This window comes from Schistocerca americana, chromosome 2, assembly GCF_021461395.2.
Source record: "Schistocerca americana isolate TAMUIC-IGC-003095 chromosome 2, iqSchAmer2.1, whole genome shotgun sequence".
Lineage (NCBI taxonomy): Eukaryota > Metazoa > Arthropoda > Insecta > Orthoptera > Acrididae > Schistocerca > Schistocerca americana.
In genome coordinates this window covers 517466244-517488358 of record NC_060120.1, presented here as the reverse complement: position 1 = coordinate 517488358, position 22115 = coordinate 517466244, and positions in this window count along the sequence as shown.

Genomic DNA, 22115 nt, shown 5'->3' with positions numbered 1-22115 from the left:
AATTAAATTGTAGAGTATAAGGGCATCATCCAATCTGCCAATTTCTTAATTGTGCCCATTCTCAGGACACAAATGATATTAGATATTGATTTGTTCACTGAATACCAGGCTATTATAAATTTTAATGATGCTAAGGCGAAAGGTGAAGTCGATGACAAGTTAGTCTGTTTGCAATTCGAGGATTGGATTTCAAAGGAGAAGGGTGACATCAACTGTCTGAAATTCTTATCTTTCGTCAAAATCACAGCCTTCCACTAAAGTTACTGGTCATAAATGAAGTACCTCTGAGGAAGTGGAATAGCCTTTTTACGTCTCTCAAGTTATATGTGATAACGTAGACAGTGCAGAGGATGCTTCTGAAGTAGATAGGCAAAAGTTATTCTATGTCTGATGTCTCTGCCAACAAACATGGTAACACACAAAATTTTCTGCATGAATTTAAAATCAAGGAATAGACGATATTCCTTTTTTCACCTTATGCCATTCCATTAGTATACAGGGAATGAGTAACGAAAAAGATCCAGTTCATGTTAGCTCAGGGTGTCACTGAAACTGTCAGATTCTTACAACAGTCCTGCCCACTTAGTAGGAAAAAGGTGAGTAGAGGATCCATCTCTCTAAGATGGGTAGATCAGCTGGCGACAGATGGTCCTCCATTCCTTCCTTTATTTTATGGTGCACTCCACTTCGTTTACTGTCCTATTTAGGTAGTAAGAGTAAATAAGTCTCTCCTAGTATCCTAATGTAGGTATAGTGATGTAACTTTTGCGACTGGTTGACTTTCCTCTACAAGAATTTATTTTCCTGACTGGTGATAAATGTAATTTAGTATGAACTATCGGTAATTTTTGAATTATGGTTCAGAAGTTTACTGCACTGAAGCCACTTTGAGTCATGTGAAAATGGTTATACGACGCTAATAGTCTTCAGCTACTGACTATTCATAATGTAGAGAAATGAGCTTTCAGCTTCAAATGAATATGTATTTTGCATAAAACTGGACACACTGTAAAGAATGGTAGACAAAGTGTATAGCATGACATATAATGAAATACTGAGACCAAATGGTAGGAAATGATGTGCTTATGATGTAGCTGTATTTGTGTGATGAAATAAGAAGTTGATATCAAGCAGTAATGAAAACAGTACTTATGTTGAGCAATAATGAACCAATAATATTTATTGAATTATTGTATCTAGGTGAAGAGATTTTTTAAGAAAAAGTATTTAAGAAAGCCATATTATCTCAATAGTGATTAATACAGTATGTGAATGTTTTCATGGATTGTCATTTCAGGTAACCAATAAGGGAGTAAAGGATGATTTTTGTGACAGTAATGATATTGTATGTTGTTTAACATTAACGTTAGTGGTAGACTGTGAAGCAGTGGATAGACGAATCAAAATATATTTATGTGGACATTTTTTTGTTCATAAATGTTCTCTGCATGTATGTGTTTATGAGGAATTCACTCAACAGATAATAGAACTACATTGCGGTTGACACACAATCTTTGAATTTTCAGAAACTTGCAACTTGTTTATGAAAATATGTTTAAAACGTTACTCTTTTATCCCAGAAATGACAACTGTTTTGTAGTTGTAATAATAGCAGCGAGTGTGACAAATGCTGAGAAGGTGTTACACCTAAGATTTTTTCTCCAATAGTATAAGATGAAGACTGACATTAGTTGTACTCATATGGTAGCTACCATTCTAGCGATATAGGTGAATGAATATAACTTAAGAAGTTGGTTCCAAGTAATTTTATTTATGTGAGCTTCTTTAAAAATGGAGATAAGTTTCAAGATTGACGTTTGATACCAGCCTGATGATTAACTTCTTGCAGGTATGTTCCTCCTGAGCGACTAATCGAAGGAAATTTGTCTAATGCCAAACGCGTTTAGCTTCTTTTATTTGTGAAGCATTCTCAGAGGCCTGTAACACTTGTTTCTTTTTTTGCATATTATAAATGTATTGTGTGCTAGTTATATTTTTTCATACTTTTCTTTTGTTTTTAGGTCAGAATCCACTTTTGTAGCACAAATTTCGTGATGTTATATAATCATTCGGTGTTACGACATACACTAGGGTTAACAGCGCTGGAAATAGAAAGTAACACCTAACGATAATTTCCCATCACGAAATTTGTGCTACAAGAGAAAAGCATGGTAAAATGTCACATACTAACATATTGTAACTATCACATAATACATTTGTTATATGTATAAATTGGAGGATGTATTAGAGGCCACTGAGGGTGCTTCAAAATAAAAGAAGCTAATCGCCTATGGCAATAAACAAACTGCCTTCAAGTAGTTGCATAGAAGGAACATACCTCCACGAATTCTGAAGCAACTAAGGAACGACGGAAAACCGAAGAATATGACGACGATGATTAACTGTTTGTTCAAACAGTTCGCTGAAATGACACTAGAAATTCACTGACAAGCCTTTGTACGTTATGAGTTAACCATTTCTACTGTATCTTTATCAGATAAAGATTTATGAATGAGGCATATGGGCAGGAAATTATCAAGTTTTTCAGGACAGTTCTTTTCGGCACTAAATTCTATGTAACTAGTTATCTAATTCCTTTGATCTTGGTTAAAACACACACACACACACACACACATGCACGCACACACACACACACACACACACACACACACACACACACACACACACACACATACACACACACACACAGAGAGAGAGAGAGAGAGAGAAAGCCTATTGGAAGTAATGATACAGGACGTCTTCAGACAATTACGTGTGGCACTGAATGTCACATCATATCTTAGCTTATAAAAGATGGACCAAGGGAAACTCTGCTCATTATGGCAGTTCTACAGCAATGATTGAAGATTTTCAAATTCTGGGTTGTCAGTGGCGATTGTGACAGGTCACTTCATCCTCCCTGAGTCTGCCTGGATAACCTACTTATTTTGAGCTCTGTGGGTTGTCATTGGAAAAACTAAAGTGAAACTACAATGTTCCTGAGTCTGCTCCAGGAATGTATTCACGCTGCCATGTTGGTGCAGCTGCTGTAAGCGTGTGTGTGACAAAACACTGATGTGTGTGACATTTTGCTACGATATTTTTTTCCTCCCGACATGACGTTGTCATCATACATTTTCTCAGTAACTCTGAACAGACAAGTGTAAGCATTTTTTACCATACTGTAAATGTGTGTATCTTTCTTGTATTATTTGTACTGAGAAGAGTATTCACTTTTCTTCATAAGGTTTTCTTAAACATCTGAATAGCTGATTGTAGCTACTTTACAAAGGTTTATACCGTAGTGCAAAGTTGATTATTTTCTCAGTTTGTTTAAATTGATTGGAATACTCTTTTGCTTTTACATGATTCAATACGCAGTTGTAAGTGCTTCTTAAACGCCTGTACCATGTTGCGTGAGATGAGCGTATCTTTCTTATTTCATTTGATTTGACTAGAATTCTCACTTATCCTTATAGGTTTCTTTGAAACATTTGTACAGCTAATTGTAATTACTTTCTAATGTTTTGTATCTTGTTGTAAAACTGTATGCATTGATGCCTCTATATCTGCCTCAGTTGGGATACTGATTTAGCACAGCAATTATCTTGTTATATCATATCTTTTGTATCACAGCAAATACATAAAACTACTGATTTTGGAATCTTTGTATACTTGTTTGCATGTATGTAGTATTACTTGTATAAACAACTTATGTCCCATATTACTATTACTTTGAACCTCTTCTATGATAATTTTGTATACATTATCACCCACCCAAGGTATTGGTAGCCACAGACTTTGTACCATGCTTTTGTGATTATTTCTTTTGGGGAATTTTTTTAGTGCTTCCTGCTATTATATCATCAGAAATCACTCTGCAAAATTCTTGTTGTAAAGGGGAAGTATCATGGATGGTGGCTGACATATTTGTCTTCTTTTCAAGCCATTTTGACGTTTTGCCCCTAAATGTGAAAGAAATTGAGAATTTGAAAAATTTACTCAATGTTTGTACCATCCATATAACCATGTTGTATGTAGGACTCTGATCAAGACCAAAGATGTTGGTCAGAGAGGTTTCTTCTTTTGACAGGTGTAGCAGAGTCAGTATAATTTGGAAAATCTGACAATGCACTTGATTTGAAAAAGGATTGAAGCTGACCTGACATGTAGTTGCAGAAACATTGTTTGAAACGGAATTTTGTAATGATATGTTTTGAAGAAAGATACTGAGCAAATATTAATGGTAGAATGCCAAAAACCAACTCTTAAGGTAAACAAGTTTATTTTCGTGTTTGTAATTGTTAGAACACAGTGCACCGTTGAAGTTTGCTGTAGAAATTTCGTAATGCAACATATGGTTTTGTCCAATAGTTGAAAGAAGTGTCAATAAGGCAATTGTACACAGAAGAGTTACTAGGAAATACTTCGCTAAATTGCCTAGGTGTGAGGACTTTACGAAATGCTGTATTGTTTCATGGCTTAATGATGCATGAGTTAAACTAGGAGTCTTTGGTCCCTCCTATCAGTCGTTAAGATTAGTTCCCCATTTTCATTTTTACTTTCATGATTATTTGCACGCTCGCTTTGCACAAGGCGAGATGTGTACTGGGAAGCACTTCATGAAATTTATTAAGGTACGGTCTTGCATTACACATCACAGGTATGTCAAATGAAATTTGATTCTTGATAGTCTCATTATTACGCTAACGGTGACAGGCTGCAGAGCAGACGAGAGTTCTGTGTGCACAGGTTTCTCGATAAATCAAAGTTCATGTCTACTGTAAGGTACCGTGATTGTCAAAGTATTTTTTGAAAATAACATCGTATCAAATCGCATTAGAAGTTTTAAGTAAAGTGATATATTATGAATTTTCAAGCAGTCTTATCAGAATGTGAGATACGTTAATTTTTATGTTCATTTGGTGTGAAATTCCGATAACAGTTTAAAGGTTAGCAATATTCAGGGCCTGACTCGTTTTGTTTTGCAGTCAGATAGCGTATGTAAATTTAAATGAAAACTGTTTGCTTTCTTGTAGACGAATTGTTTAATACTCCAGCTATCCTAGATTCCTCATCTTGTAACGTGGGGTCCAAATATTTCCGTTCAAAATTAAATTTTCACATAGTTCTGTTGCCCTGCACTGAGGTCTACATATTTAGATACCAAAAAAGATTAATGCAATTCTCAGATACCAACCTGTCACTTACTAACACGAGCTTAGTTTCAAAGGTCTTTAGCTGCCTCCTTTTTATCTACTTTATTCGACCATACTGTACTCCGACATATTATTATAGGTCTTATTATGGTGGTCTATATACCGTATATACTCCTGCGGCTTCGACACCAGTTTTTACCACGGTGCTAAGAATGATCATAACAGTTTGTGCTTTGGGACATATATTCTTTGTAAGGCATATATTCTTTGTATGATGATTACGTATCCAATGTCATCTGTAGATACTTCTCTACCCTCTCCATTGGCGGAGTTTTCTCAAGGAGCTTGAAAACCCAGTATGTGCGATGGATTCACTTCCTCGTGAATGGTACTACAACAGTTTTCTTGGGACTAACCCCTAGACTTGTTTCCTTCATCAGTTTTCCTCAATGTCTACTGCTCATTGTTCCTTTGTTCTAGCAGTGATAGCGAATTTGCGAACTATTGCTATGAGTAAATCGTCTGCGTATCCTTGGCAAAAGTAGCCTCTAGTAATTAACTATTTAGTGAGTTCATTCACCATTAGGTTCTTCAGTCGTGGGGACAAGACCCCCTGCTTGTAAATATCCTCCGGTGGTCTCATTCATGATGGTGGCTTCTAACTTTCAGCTGTGTAACAATTTCTTAATCCAACTGTCTATGGGAGTCTCAAGCCATACTCCTCTCAAACTCTCAGCATGGATCCGAAAGTCGATATCCACGAACATGCACAGAGATATTTCCTACAATTAAGAGCTATTTTTACCTTTCCAACATGTTGGTGAAATGTTGTTTCACTTGATTTAACTGGCTGATATGCGTGTTGGTTTACATGCAGAGGAACCACAGTTAACCTGTTCTTGCTAACGTGCTCATTAACCAGTTTTTCTTATGTCGGTAGAAGAAAGTAGATGTGACTGACGAGTGTTTATTCTTAGACTAGGTATAATCATTCTTCCTAGTTTTGCAGTGAAAACAATCCTCACTCTGCTCCAAGAATTAGGAATGATTCCTGCTACTAGGCTGACCCTAATCTACATAGGACTGTAGTTGCAATAGAGCTTGGAAGACTTGATTAGTTGAAACGTTCCCACCACACACTGGATTTTTTTTTCTTAAATAAACACGTTCTTAGACGGATTTCTAGTTTTTTCTTTGATTACCTTAAACAATATCCTCTCAGTGACTGGCTCTTGGACTGTGCTATCTGTCTGAGAGAATCGATGGAGGTGGTTCTTCAAGGGCACTCGCTGTCCTTGTATGCTTACCATCCTCCTTCCTTATAGTACTTCCTGAATCAGTTGGTATTCTAGTGAGTGGTTTATGAAGTCTAGGGCAATTAGCTGTACATTCCACTTTCTCATGCAATACCTGCCAGGAAGGTAGATTCGCTTGCTTGGTAGCAAAGTTGTATGTGATATTTTGCCCATTGTCCTTTCGTCCAAGCAAGATAAGACAGTCTTCTTACCTTCTCCTTCTGCACTTCCAGACTGTTGTTCCACGAAGGTACATTCCTATTTGTGTACTTCTTGGTGATTAGACAGTTTTCTAAATATGAGGTCGTAATGACACATATCACTCCACCAGCCATCTCCTCAAAATCTACTGGGTTCCTTATCAAGTTCTTATTTCAGATAAATGTGAGTTTAGATATTTTCTATATGAGTTCAAGGCTGTATTTTTAGGATTCCTATAGGCCATGATCTGTTTAACATCTATTTCAACCACAATATGTATGTGGTCGGCTTCATATACCACTGTTCGACATAACTACCCATTACAGTGGACCCGAAAGTTATGATAGTTTCTTCTTCCCTTCTTCTACTTCTGAAGTTAGGTTACCCACCCCTATTAAAGGTTTCTAAACTATTTTCTATTACAATTTCGAGTAGGGGCTCACCTTTGCTATTGGTGTCGCTATTTCCCCACATCAGGTTCTGGGCGTTCGCATCCCAACCAACCAGTAATTCTTCATTCTGCTTTGAGCAGTTGTCTTCCACTTCATTTCCCGGGAAGAACGAGTACTATCCTTCTAAGGAGGGTAAGCTGAGGCCAATACTTTTGTCTTTATGTTCGTTCCTCATACTGATTCATCCTGATGGTCACTAAGTTCCTGGAACAGATGTCCGACATCAGCACGAATGAAATTCCATTGTGAATATTATCGCATATTGTGCTTTAGATTACTAGCATAAATCAATTTAACTACAGTTAATACAAGGCCTAAAACGCCCTTCTACGTAGATATGTTTCCTGGATAAGGGTCACGTCTACGACCTTTCTTCCCAGAAGACGGACCTCTTTGGCTCTTGCCCCTTCACTGTGTTGCAGGTTTATCTGCAACACTTGCAGCCTGCAGTTTGCCACCACGGTCACTTCTAATGCCTTCGATTATCGTGACAGCAACTTCTGAAAACCCTAAGTATTATTTCACGTCCTGTTCTGCCAAAACCATCATGGATATTTCGCCGACATCCAACGTAAGGAGCTACCCCTGAAGTAGAACCTTTTCGTTGATTACCCTGTTCTCTCGTGACCTTCTTGCTCCATGCTTTCACTCAGTAGAATACAGTCTTTGAAGGAGTATCCCTAAGAAGTTTTGGAACCCGAATCAATACCTCTGTGGTCTTGAAGGGCTCGCCCACTGTCTTGATTACCAGCTTCGCCTCCTCCCACAGAGACACTTTGAGCACCATCTCCTCAAGCCACTCCACTGTTCCCATCCCCTCACAAACAAAGATAAGAGCACCTTTGTCCAGATAGACCTTTTAGAATTTTTCTGGATCTTTGTGTCCCACTCCCCCACCCCCCTGCCCACCCCCCTAGGTTTCTCAGAGGGAGCCATCTGAACAAATTCCAACTGCTGCGAGGCGATGTTGGCCATTGGAAGTTCCTGATGAATAACCGCCACCCTGAAAATCGAGACTGCAGTACTATATGTGTTTCCTTCTTTCCAGCCTTGGCTTTTTCTGGATCCACTTATCCTGGGAAGTTGAAGTATCAGACTCCTCCCTTGTTCCCTGTATTACACGCAGAAGGGGTCTTTTTTGGAGGTCTTAGGCTCAAGACCATTTTGTTCCCCTCATTTGTCTTTAGGAAGTCGTTCTTTAACTTTATTTTCTTTTTGTTCTTCGAGAGTTCTCCTTCTCTGACAACCCAGATGAGGATTTATGTTTGAACTCGTCCTACTTCTCAGTAATCGTTTTCGTTTCTTGGACTGGTCTATCGTCCGATCCAACTGAAAAGACAGCTTTCATTGGTTCCAACCCTAGGTTCTGTATGTTTGAGGTGTAATCAAGTTTTTGTTTTATTTTCTGTTTCATCCATTTTGATCCGGTGAGGTTGTAGATTTATTCGGTCGGCACCATGAAACCCCGCAAGGTGCATGCCTAATTACTTAGATAGTCTAATTACTTAGGTTGCCAGGTATACCTGAGACTCGTTAATGACACATCTTCCCATGTGCACGCACCCCCAGCATGGATCGCAACATACCTTGATTTGGGTATATGAAGATTTTGGTGAAGTACACTAATGTATAAAAAACAGAACACCTTGATTGACTGGAGATAGGACGCTTACATTCACAGAACACGTATATTAGTGTGTCATGCAGAAATGAGTAGCATTTCAGTCACCTCAGTTCAGCATGTGTCATGTTGCCTGGTAGGCACGAGGTGTGCCATGGTCCCTGAAAACTTGTTCCTTGCGTGATGGCATCGACGCGTATAAGGCGCGAGTGGCGTGCTGTGGCATAGCCATCCATGCAGCATTCACCTGGTTCCCAAATTCATCTGTGGTTGTTGGCATTGAGTCATAGTGCTGCACCCACCGTTTCACCAAATCGCACACATTTTCGATTGGCGGCACGTCTGGTCATCTGGCGAACCAGGGCAAAAGGCTGACATCCTGTGGCACCAAGAAGGCACGTGTTCATGCAGTAACATGTGGTCGTACATTATATTGCTGAAAAATGGCGTCTGGGGCGTTGTGCAGAAAGAGTATGGCTACGAGTCTCAAGATGTCATTCACGTAGGTCATACTGAACACATTGTCCTGGAAACGTACCAACTATGATTTGTGGTTGTACCCAACAGAATCCCGCACCATAAGGCCTCGAGCTCACATGATATGTCTTGTGCAAATGCAGTCGCTGTGATACTACTCCCCCTGTCCACGTCGAACCAAAATGCGGCCATCATTTTCAAACAAAGAGAACCTATATTTGTTCGAAAACACTGTCTGATGTCGTTCCTGTCTCCAGTGACGTTGTTCCACATACCACTGCTGTTTAGCACGTTTCTGCACATTTGTAAAAGGTAGGAGGAGACGTGGACGATACGTACCTATCCCATGCCGTAATAAACAGCCATGAACTGTCATCGATGGTACTGAACACTGTGTTGCGTTGTACCGCTGTTGCGCCAGAGCCAAGGAGGACGGAGATCTGTCTTGCAATGTCATTCGGATGAGGTGTCGACCTTCTAGGGGCGTCGTCTGTGTAGTGCCACCTGACACATCTTGTCGATCGTGTTCTACGAACTTTCGTGAACCATTCTGCACTTCATCCCACATAAGCAGCAATTTCCCGGGTAGATGCATCACATTCTCTCGTGCCAATAATGTACCCTCCTTCAAAATCACTGACTTGATGGCAAGGTTTGCGCATACGTCTGCGAGGCATACTGCATGTCTGCTCAAGTCACACTGATCAATTAACTTTGGTTTATAGCGACCACTAGAGCTGCGGGTACACTTTACCGGATAGGTGGTGTTGCGCCGCGACATGGTTCAAACGCTAATCATTTCAGCAGAACATACTGATTTTAATGTCCAGTGAATATGAGCGTCCTATCTCTAGGGAGCGATTTGGTGTTATGGACGCTCTTTGTCTGGTTCACCTGCTGAACTCTGTCTGGCATGGGCGACCCTGCCAATAGCTTTGCTTCTACCGGCATAGTCATCGGCTTCTTGCGACCATGCAGGCCCCTCCACCCCCACCGACACAAGGCTGTGTTTTCCTGGAGAGGAAAGATAGGCTTATTATATCTCTGTAATTCAGTCAAGAGGTAAGGATTTTTCCCATTTTCTTATCTAAACCAGTCTTCTATGTTTTCCGCTGAATTTCTTTTTATTTGTCCACATTAACGTGACCACGACAAATGTTCAACGGCAACGTGCGATAACCACTCACAGACGGTAGTTGGCATCACTATCGGAGGACTGTACACAAAGGGTGTCAGGGGTTGGCCTTCAGGGCAAGGGTAGAAGTATTTCCGAAACGGCAAAGTTTTTAGACACTTCGCATGGCGCCGTGGTTAAAATATATCGTGCACGGATAAAGGACGCTATCCAAAACGGAGCCGATGCAAACGGGCCATGGATGACAGAGGTGGACAACAGCTGCGGAGATGTGTACGGGCGAACAGACGTGCAACTGTGTAGTAACAGACTGCCAATATAAAGCAAGGGGCTACTAACAGTGATTCTTCAGTGGCCGTTCAGCGAAAGTTGCTGCTTATGGGCCACCGCAAGTGGCACTCGGTCCACGCAGCCACGCTCACCGCTGTTCATCGGCGACGAAGGCTGGAATTTGCACGACAAAACAGCAACAGGACTCCACTGATTGGCGGCAGGTTGCCTTCTCAGATGAATCAAGTTTTATGCTCCATCGGACAAGTCGCCGTTGGTGCGTACGGCATGAAACTACTGCAAGCAAATATCATGCAACAATTGTTGGAAGTGACTAGGCCGGACGAGGGAGCATTAATGTCTGAGCGGTGTTTTCGTGGCCTTCTCCGGATGATCTTGACATCCTGGAAGGCACAGTGGATCAACACAAGTATGCATCCATCCTTGGGTACCACCTCCACCCGCACATGCAGTTTGTTTTACCTTGGAACGACGGCATCTACCAGAAGGACAATGCTCACAACTGTTCGAAGAGACGAAGACCAGTTTATCGTACTCCCCTGGTCACCAAGCTCCCCGGATTTAAGCCCAGTCGAGAATCTGTGGTACAACCGATCTGCCTGTTTGCACTAGCGATAATCAATAGTGAAACCTAGTGCAGCTCGTCACTGCTGTACTGTGTACTGGAGTTGGGATGGCTCTACATCTCTGTCAGAACCGTCCAGAACGTCACTGACAGTCGTCCTGCACATCTTGCAGTGGTTCGCCCTACTAAAGTTGATTATTCAGGCTTTTGACATGTTTCTACATTAATTTGACTGTGCGATGTTTTTGTTTTTAACTAGATGCAGTGCTGGAACATTTCTCAGTGGATTACAGGGAACATCTTACCACTGATACTGCCCATAAAAATATTAGTTACTGTTACTTTATTTGAGTCCTAAATATGACGATGACCAGGGTGGCCGAGCGGTTCTAGGCGCTACAGTCTGGAACCGCGTGACCGCTACGGTCGCAGGTTCGAATCCTGCCTCGGGCATGCATGTGTGTGCTGTCCTTAGTTAGGTTTAAGCATTTCTAAGTTCTAGGGGACTGATGACCTTAAGTCCCATAGTGCTCAGAGCCATTTGAACCCATTTGGCAAACGTTCCCTTATAGCGGTGCGTTTAAAAGCTTCCATTTGTGTAACTACATCGATATTGTCACACAAAAAATGAAATAGCGAGACGAGAGCTGGAAGTAAAAGCGACTGAGTTTAGAATTACTGTGCATCTTGTCACGCAGTAGGACATGGTATATTAAGACACATTGTGCTGGATCCAAATGGTGCCTGTTCTTTCGCAGTGTCCGATAGAACAGACATCCCTACACACTCACACACACACACACACACACACACACACATATCAACTGTTCGTCAGTATTCCATTCATTTTGCACTCTCAGTGTTCATGGAGCTGGTTTAGTTAACAAAGAGCAGCCAGATGGGCCAAGTAGTTGCGACCATACTGGAAGCATTAATTGGCGGTTGCCATCGGTAGTAGCTTGTATGGCCGCCTACGAGGCGTTGCTTTCTAGTGCCGAGCCCTACGTTATCTCTCTCTCTCTCTTCCATCCCCCCTCCCGCCCAAATCTCTCTCCCTCTCCGGATTCCAGCTACCTTGTCGCATGAAAGCTGTCCGTAACGGGGAAGCTAAAGGCAGAATATTGTGCAGGTCGAAGATTGCACTGGACTACGAGATTATGCAAAGTCAGCTGTTTCCACTGTCAGGGTCATATGCACTATAAATTACGGAAATGATGGAAATGGTAATGACAAATTTTACAAAATGATTGCTCCAAGTATACGAGGTGTGGCTAGAAAAAAACCGGACTAGTACTGGTGAAACAATAAAACGAATGCAATAAGGCTGAGAGTCGCGTGGCCTGTCACGTGACTCTCGCTCCGCCTACTGCTCGAGTTTCATCTGCCTCCTGCACTCAGTCTACCCGTGGCGTCTGTTTTAAGTAGTTGACGTTTTGTCTGTGCGTCGGAAAATGTTGAGTGTACAGAAAGAACAGCGTGTTAACATCAAATTTTGTTTCAAACTAGGAAAATCTGCAAGTGAAACGTTTGTAATGTTACAACAAGTGTACGACGATGATTGTTTATCGCGAACACAAGTGTTTGAGTGGTTTAAACGATTTAAAGATGGCCGCGAAGACACTAGTGATGACACTCGCACTGGCAGACCATTGTCAGCAAAAACTGATGCAAAAATTGAAAAAATCGGTAAACTTGTTCGACAAGATCGCCGTTTAACAATCAGAGCAGTGTCTGAGTTAACAGGAGTTGACAAGGAAAGTGTTAGGCAGATTCTTCATGAAAGTTTCAACATGAACAAAGTGTGTTCAAAAATGGTTCCAAAGTGTCTCACAATTGAACAGAAGGAACGCCGAAGAATGATTTGTTCTGACATCCTGGAAAACATTGAAAGTGATCCCACCTTCTTACAAAATGTTATTACTCGCGATGAATCGTGGTTTTTTACTTACGATCCCGAAACTAAACGCCAGTCGATGCATTGGAAAACTCCTGGTTCTCCGCGACAAAAAAAAGTACGAATGTCAAAATCGAAATTCAAGGCAATGATGATTGTTTTTTTTTTTTTTGACATCAAAGGGATTGTGCACATTGATTGGGTACCAGAGGGACAAACAGTGAATCAGCATTACTACATTAGCGTCCTGGCTACCCTACGTGAGCGAGTACGGAGAAAACGGAACGATTTGTGGAGAAAAAAGTCATGGATCCTTCACCAAGACAATGCCCCAGCTCACAGTGCTTTGTCAGTGAAGACGTTTTTGGCAAAACACAACATTCCCATCTTAGATTATCCACCCTACTCACCTGATTTGGCCCCCTGTGACTTTTTCTTTTCCCTAAAGTCAAGTCAGCTTTGAAAGGAACTAGATTTGAGACTGTTGAAGCAGTAAAAGAAAAAGCGACGGAAGTAATGTATGGACTTACCGAAAATCATCTGCAGCGTTGCTATGAACAGTGGAAAATTCGTATGGAGCGGTGTAGAGACCGAGGAGGAGAGTACATTGAAGGAGATAACATGAAATTGTAAATAATTGTAAATAAATGTTTTTTCCAGAATCAGTCCGGTTTTTTTCTAGCCGCACCTCGTATGTAGTTCATTTTTGGACACGTCACGGACACAACAAGAATCGATGAAAACAAGGAATCAATAAAATTTCCATTGGTAGCATTGCTAAAAAGTAGTTCACAGACCGTAAGTCTAAGGACGACATGAAGGAACCATGTTAGGTGCACCGCGACTTAGCGCCTTGTTAATAAATATTTGACTAAATCTGTTGGTTGCTGAGATCATGTTGGAGATCACTCAAGGAGAGAAGGAAAGGAGATCGTACTGACTTTCATGAAGTTGAATGAAGGCTACAGTTCCACATCACAGCTACACAGTGTGTAAACCAGGGGTAGTCCACCTTTTTCAGCAGCCGCCAACTTCTGTCTCTGTTAGTCAGATTTATAACCTCCCTCCAGTATCGCTGTAACGGTGATTTATAAGGTAGGGAAGTAACGTTATAAAATTTATAAAGCCAAGTTACAGCAAGCTGAAGCACATAATAATACTTACCAAAAACCTTGTATCATAATTTTAGGAAAACCTTATGAAAATGTTTTTAAAATGTCCACCACCTAACGCCTGGCACGAAAGCTAGAACGCCCACTAGTAGCCGGTAGGTACCAGGTTGACTACCGCTGGTGTACTGGTGTAAACGATAACTGCACCATAGTGATGTAGATGAAGTCGCTAGAACAAATTGATACAGGCATACAATTGGCCTACAAAAGCTGCCTAAGCTACAGCACACGCGTGTCGTGCGGATGACATTTATGTAAATTTTACCGCCTTAACAGGATGAAATTAACAATGAAATCGTTTTATTTGTCAAGCCTTCTTACTACGGAACGGGAATGCATGAATACATGTTCACAAAATCAATTAAACACAGTATGGTTGAAATATACTAACGGGCACCCTCGCTCACAACATAATATCAGTGGAACGATCACAAATACCGGCTATATCAGAAAGGAACCAACTTGCTATGGGTCATACGTCAGTTTAGAACCAAGTTTCTGCTCGTTACAGAAAAGGACTCACCATAAAGCCCAGCCGCGCGGGGTAGCCGAGCGCTCTAAGGCGTCTTGTCACAGTCCCGTGTGTTCTCCTTAGCGTAAGTTAGTTTAATTTAGATTAAGTAGTGTGTAAGCTTAGGGACCAATGACCTCAGCAGACCTTACCACAAATTTTCAAAATTTCACTAAAGCCCACAGTACAACCACGGAACGGTTGCACGAATAGGCTCACTTCCTTCAGGCGGCGTGATGGCACCAATAACAATCTACAGGCTAGCATTCCATCTTCTATCTCTTGTTTGGAACAACGGATCGCTCACAAGTCCTAGGCAAAATCGGATTTGGACCTCTCCACACTGCTACCACCATGTCCGTTCGCTTCTGCTTGCCACGCACGCCTCTATAGCCCCGCCCGCCGCTGCTGCTAGCGCGCCCTCTTACAAGTCGGCACCCTCCAGTTTCCAAGAACGGGTTACAGACATACACAGTACACATACTATCGATAACTGGGTGCCAAAGATGTTGCATGCACATGGAACAGACAGATAATGAATGTACGTTAACTTACCGGAAAAAGTACATTGACATGAAATGAACTGATTTTGTAGCATTTCTCAAACAGTTTTATCTGCTTACTGGTGACATTTGTGGAGAGTGAACTGCCCATGGCTACTCTCTCGGACTGTTTATAGTATACCGTCTTGAAAAGAAACTTTAGCGATGGTTGGTAGTTTGGCAGATTTAACCTGAGTTTACTTCTACACATAAAATCAACACACGCCGTTGTCATCTCCAGTCGAAGGGAATGGATGGCTCCTCTTTTTGAAGTTGAAATTGAAATAAAATCAGATGGTTCATTGGACGACAGCCTGTACCGAAAAAAGACGTATGTTTCTACATGACAGTTAACTCCATCTGGGGCAGAGGGATGGAGTACTGCCTAGTTCACAGGAGGGTACACCCTTTCATGCAAGTAAGGGACACCTTAAGACTGTTATCCATAAGAACGGCGGCTACTCAAAACAATCGATTCGGTTCAGAACCAACAGTACAACTAGAGAAAACATAAAATGAATAAAGACAGGCGTTATAGCGTCTCCGAACCGTATCTCAGTGGTCAGCGTGTCTCGTAGCTATACAGAGGACCTGGGTTCAACTCCCGGTACTGCCAGGAACTTTTTTCTTGGTGGGAAGATTGTAACTGAGTGCACTCAGCCTCGTGGTTCCATTTGAGGAGCTATGGGAATGAGAAGAAGCGGCTCCAAAGTCAAAGAAGCCTAAACAACTGGGGGAGCGGTGTTCTGACACTGTGCCTCTCCATACCGCATCCAAAAACGCCATTAGTAGAGGATGACACAGTGATCGGTCCCGATTGTCCCCTCATGGCCAGAAAGCGCATCTTTACTGGATTTGTAGGCAAAGCGTTTCGTCTATTTAGTGACACATTTTTCGGAAAATTCAAAGTTTGAAGAGCAACCAGAATAAAAGCGCTCTTCATCCGAATACAAAAACTAGGGAACTTTTTGAAAGAGCGTAGGGCCACCTCGGACTACGAAAATTTGTGGTATATCGACAATGCGCCGTGACGTTATAGAATGCAGACTGTGTGCACTATTGAAGATCGCTGCAGCATCTCGACTCCTGAGCCAGGTAAATCCACAGATGCAAAATGTTGTCTCTCAGAATTACATCGCCTACGTGAACTTCAAACTATTGGGACTGTGTCATGAAAGAATCAATCCAGAAATGGGTAACAATGTTAAGGAGGCATGAGTACCATCCATCTAACTAAAAATCGTTGAGAACTGACTTTTGATACAGCGAGAGTAACAAGGAATACATCTAGTGGAGCTGCATCACACCCTCCTCAGATCACTGGAGTCTGCTGGCAGAAGCGAAGAGCGCGCTGACCCAAGCCTCGCTTCCGCCGAGCAGCAGTCAGTTCATTAGCGCACCTGATGACATAGCCGCTTGACGAAAAATGTTACCTTCTGTGTCGTTGCTCGATAGTGAACAATGTGGTGAATCATCAAGTCTGTGACGATGACCGAAAACATAGCAGAGAGCGATTGTCATGAGCGTCAGTAATGTGAACTCGAAACAGAATGAAACAGCAAATACAAGATCATCTTAAAAACGGCGTACACAGAGTTTCAGTTCAAAGTCCAACAGCACAAAGTGAGGCAACAGTAGTATTTCAGCGTTGGCACACAATGGCTTTAAAACAAAGTTGTGAACTGCTGATCCAACCACCGCAGCAGATATTTATTTCCTGCAGTAGACTTACTGTCATTCCCATGTGAGATGTTTGCCGCACTAGCCAGAGTTACCTGCTGCACACATATTATAGCCAGCACTCTCTGAGTCGGTTTCGAAACACTTGAGCGACGGAATATCAGACTGACCTCCGATCCAACTGTTGCCTCACAATCACGGCGAGGAGAAACTGCAGAGCTATCAGTTTCATCTTTTCTTCTCTTTCTTGGTCTTATCCTGGTGAGAAGAGACTGAGACGGTATTGTAGCCTGTTCGCAATGTTATTTAATCTGCTATTTTCAGCAAGCAGTAAAGGAAACCAAAGAAAAATTTCGAGTAGGAGTAAAAGTTCAGGGAGAATAAATAAAATCTTTGAGATTTGCTGATGACATTGTAATTCTGTCAGAGACTTCAAAGAGCTTGGATGAGCAATTGAACGGAATGGACAGCATGTTGAAACAACGGCACAAGATGAACATCAACAAAAGCAAAACAAGGATAATGAAATATAGTCTAATTAAATCAGGCGATGCTCGGGAAATTACGTAGGAAACAGGGCATTAAATGTAGTAAATAAGTTTCGCTATTTGGGCATTGGAATAACTGGTGATGGCCGAAGACGGGAGGATATCATGTGTAGAATGGCGGTGGCAAGAAAAACGTTTTTGAAGAATACAATTCTTGTAACATCAAATATGGATTTAAATGTTAGTAGAGAGCGAAGTTATTTGTCTGGAGTGTAGCCACATATGGAAGTGGAATACAGACGATCAAAATTTAAACAAGAAGAAAACAGAGGCGTTTGAAATGTATCGCTAGAGAAGAATGATGGAGGTTAAATGGATAGACCGCGTAACTAATGAGGAGGTACTGAACACAATAAGGGAGACATGATATTTGTCGCATTTGGCTCAGTCGGTTGACAGGACACATTCTGAGACATCAAACATCAGGGGATCACCAGCATGGTATTGGCGGGATCTGTGAGGAGTAAAAGTCGTAGAGGGTGACAAGAGACGGAAACAGCAAGCAGATTCAAATAGTTGTTGGTTGCAGTGGTTATTAGGAGATAAAGAGGCCTCCAGTTGATAGAGTAGTGTGGAGACCTGCATCAAGCCAGTCTTTGGACTGAAGACCACATCTGGATCAGCATATTATTCTGGATTTCGATACCTTTCTTGTCGCCGCCTTCCCCCCTTCCCCCTTCCCCCCCCCCCCCCCCCCCCCCCACCCATTTGGGATGGTTTTGTGCAAGTCATCAGTCTGGGTGTACTTCTGTCCCACGCGAAAGCGTGAAAACGATTTCGAAATGTTTCCGCGTTGTGTACCTGAGGCACGACGTTAGCGCAAGCCTGTTATTCACCTAGTCACCTAAAAACAACACCCCAGATGCCCGACGCACCGACCCTCGACCTGGCCAGCGCTCGTCTCTGAATCTCCGATGAGCGGCTATCCGGACGGATCAAGAGCTACTAATTTTATATATTTAGAAAAGTTACAGGTGCAAAAGTAAAGTGGTGTCACTGACATCGCTAAGAGAACAGGTCGACATATCGTCGTTATGCCGCTCTTCTATTGCATTCAATAAACCCACACACGAGTTGCATATCGATCAATTCTTCATTAGCCAACTGACGTCTATAACCGTTAACGTACAACTAACACTGCTGGAAAAACATGAGACGGCATCGTGCAGAACTGAAGGTAACGTTAAATGCGAGTAGTAGATGCGCGTTACTGTTGCCGGAAGTATACTAAGTGAAAAATCTCGTTTCTAAACAAGATATACAGCGTATACTGTCGAGACTTGCGCTTTAGTGGAGACATTTTCATTGTAATACAGATGTGAATATAAACTGGAGTAAGATATGCAATAAAATGCAATTACTCTTTGACGAGCTACCGAATATCCTATGTCCCTTATACGAAAATATACAAAAATATTCCTGAACAGCGTCTGAGATTTTGAAAATAAAGTTGTGTTCACCCTGTATGTTTAAGTCATTGTTGTTGCCTCTAGGTAAGATTCGTTGACGAGATTGTTACGCTTAGAGAAAGTGATGAAGAATTGTACGACCTCTTTAATGGTATGGACCGTCTAGTGAGCACGCACTACGAACTGAGAGTAAACTGAAGAAAGAAAACAGTAATGAAGACTAGTGGAAATAAGATTAGCGATAAACTTAACTCCAAATGTTGTAGATGTAGACGAGGTGAAGAAATTCTGCTGGAATCAAAATTAAGCATTACGGGCAAAACAAGGAGGTTATAAGAGTCTGGTTATCACAGGTAATGATGATATTCATTGCAAAAAGATGTCTTATAAAGTCAAAAATAGGATAAGAAACTTTTGTGGTCCGTGACTGGGTTTGCACTGAAGCGCCAAGGAACCTGCGCAATCAAATACAGAGATATATAAACGGGCAGACTACGGCGCTGCTCTCGGCAATTCCTATGTAAGACAACAACTAACTGAAGTACTTGTCAGATCGGTTACTGGTGCTACAGTGCCAGATTATCAGGATTACAGTGAGTTTGAAAGCGATGTAGTAGTCGGCGCATGTGACACAGCATCTCCGATGTAGCAATAAAGCAGGGGCTTTAAACCTGGGCTGGACCTGTCAACACCGACATTGGACTGTTGGTGACTGCAGAAATGTTGCGTGGTCGGACGAGTCTCTTTTCAAATTACATCGAGTGAATGGACGTGTAGGGGTATGGAGACAACCTCACGAATCCTGGATCCAGCATGTCACCAGGGACTGTTCTAGCTGGTGTAGGCTCTGTAATGCTGTGGGGTGTGTGCGGTTGGAGTCGTGATGTGGGACCCCTGATACGTCTAGATGCAACTGTGACAGGTGACACGTAAGTAAGCATCCTGTCTGATCATCTGCATCCATTCGTGTCCATTGTGCGTTCTGACAGACTTGGGCAATTCGAGCAGGATAGTGCAACACCCCACACGTCCAAAATTGCTACAGAGTAACTCTAGGAACACTCTTCTGAGTTTAAACACTTCCGATGCCCACCAAACTCTCCAGATATGAACATTATTGAGCATATCTGTGATGCCTTGCAACGTATTGTTCAGAAGAAATATCCAACCCTTCGTACTCATACGGATTTATGGACAGCCCTGCATGATTCATGGCGTCACTACCCTCCAGCACTATTTCAGACATTACTCAAGTCCATGCCACGTCGTGTTGCGCCACTTCTGCTTGCTCACGGGGGCCCTACATGATATTAGGCAGGTGTACCAGTTTCTTTGACTTTTCAGTGTATTATAATAAAGATAGGATTTAATTTAAAGGATGGAGTTTTTGAGATCGTAAGTTCTGAGCGCATCACAATACGGTAGCTAATTATGGATTGTGGGATAAAGCGAAAAAAAGAGATCCGAAGAGTTTGCAATGTAGTGTTTGAAGGCACATTTACAGAATGGGCGTTGATATATTGCGAGAAATATAAATCAAGAATTACTTAGGATATTGATTAGTGTAAGCGGTTGTATCGATTCTGGCGTGCAGCCGCTGAAACGTTAGAATAATTACGCAGTTCAGTTGACTTGCGAGAAACCGGCACCTTCTTTATTCTTGTAGCGGTCCAGATCGGACGCATATCTGCCATTGCTGCAGATAATTAGTTGGCACACCAGCATTATTCTATTTTATTGAGACGCAGTCTCACTAGGCGTGCTCATAGTTTCACACAGCAAGAATTAATGTAAGTGTCTATGTAATTTAATTTAGTACAATATTTTGTGAATACAGTGATATTATTTAATCTTGTGTTTCATTTATGTTGCAAAGTGTTCTATCAGTGAAACGGCGTCTTGGCATGGCTAAAGGTTCCGCGTTACAAATTTTATGAATGGTCCGGCTGGAACGAAAGCTTTGGAATTATTCAATCTATGAAATCCGATAAATAAATATTTTCAGAAGAGTCACTCACGGTCAAACTTACAATGAACGGACCTTACACAAAAAGTCATTGTCTAGCGCCCGAAGTTTGTATTAAGCACCACTGAAAGTGCTACAGCACGATGTTGAATTTAAGTGGACTGAGAGATTAAGAAATGTGAAGGTTTGCCGCAGAAGTCGCGAAGAGAGGAACATGTGGGAAACTCTAGAACGCTTAGAGGACCGTGGCTGAGTGCAGAGAGGTGACGAAGTGCCTCTCGAAATCATCGATGATGAGTCCCTTGGGCAACAGCGGCAAGAAGAAGATGTCGGAGGACAAGACTGTAAGTCCTGTAGACAGGGTCCGACCAAGATCCTGAGAAACTGTTGTCGATAGCATGTGGGCGTGGCCAGTCTAGAGAACACAGGATGACCCCTGAGGGGCCGCCTCGACGTTGTTTCCCGTGGCCACTCTACACGGTGGCTAAAGGCGCACTTCAACAGAAGGTCCATTCCCCTACGCAGAGGGTTTGCTTGGAAATGGTAGAGCTAGGATATGTGGGTTACAGTTGAAGGGAGGATGAGCGAAACCTCGGATATCCCTAATGAAGATCCACCTATGTCGAGGGAAAACCCCATCCAGAGCATGATACTGGTACTAAATGGAGCCGTAGAGGATGAAATATGTAGGAAAAGACAGAGACTGGAGTACACCCAACAAGTAATTGCGGACATTGGGTGCAAGTCTCACTCTTAGATGAAGAGTTTAGCACAGTCGTGGTTAGCCGCATCAAAGCAGACTGATGAACGACAAAAACGCAAAGGCAAGTTCGCGACCGCCCTGAATAAATAAGTCATTGTTATTGTCTGTAGGCTGGAGAAGGACAGCAGGCGAAAGAGCGATGATCGAAGTAAACAGCGAGTGCCAGCTGACTTTTGAGCGCGTGTCGTGGGTTAGGTCAGGGCGCGGGGTCAGCCCTCCGCAGGGCGGCAGCGACACCTCGCAGAGTTGTGGGCGCACGGCGAGGCGCCGCCCGCGACGCCGTGATTAACTCGGCGCCGGGGCACCGCCTCCGCGCACCGGGGGCCCAGCTGCGGGCGCCGCCCGCCCTCTCGTCTGTGCTCGTTAGGCCGGCAACCAACGAAATCACCAGCACATCTGACGGAAGCGTTTATCCTCCTGATCTGCTCTACCAC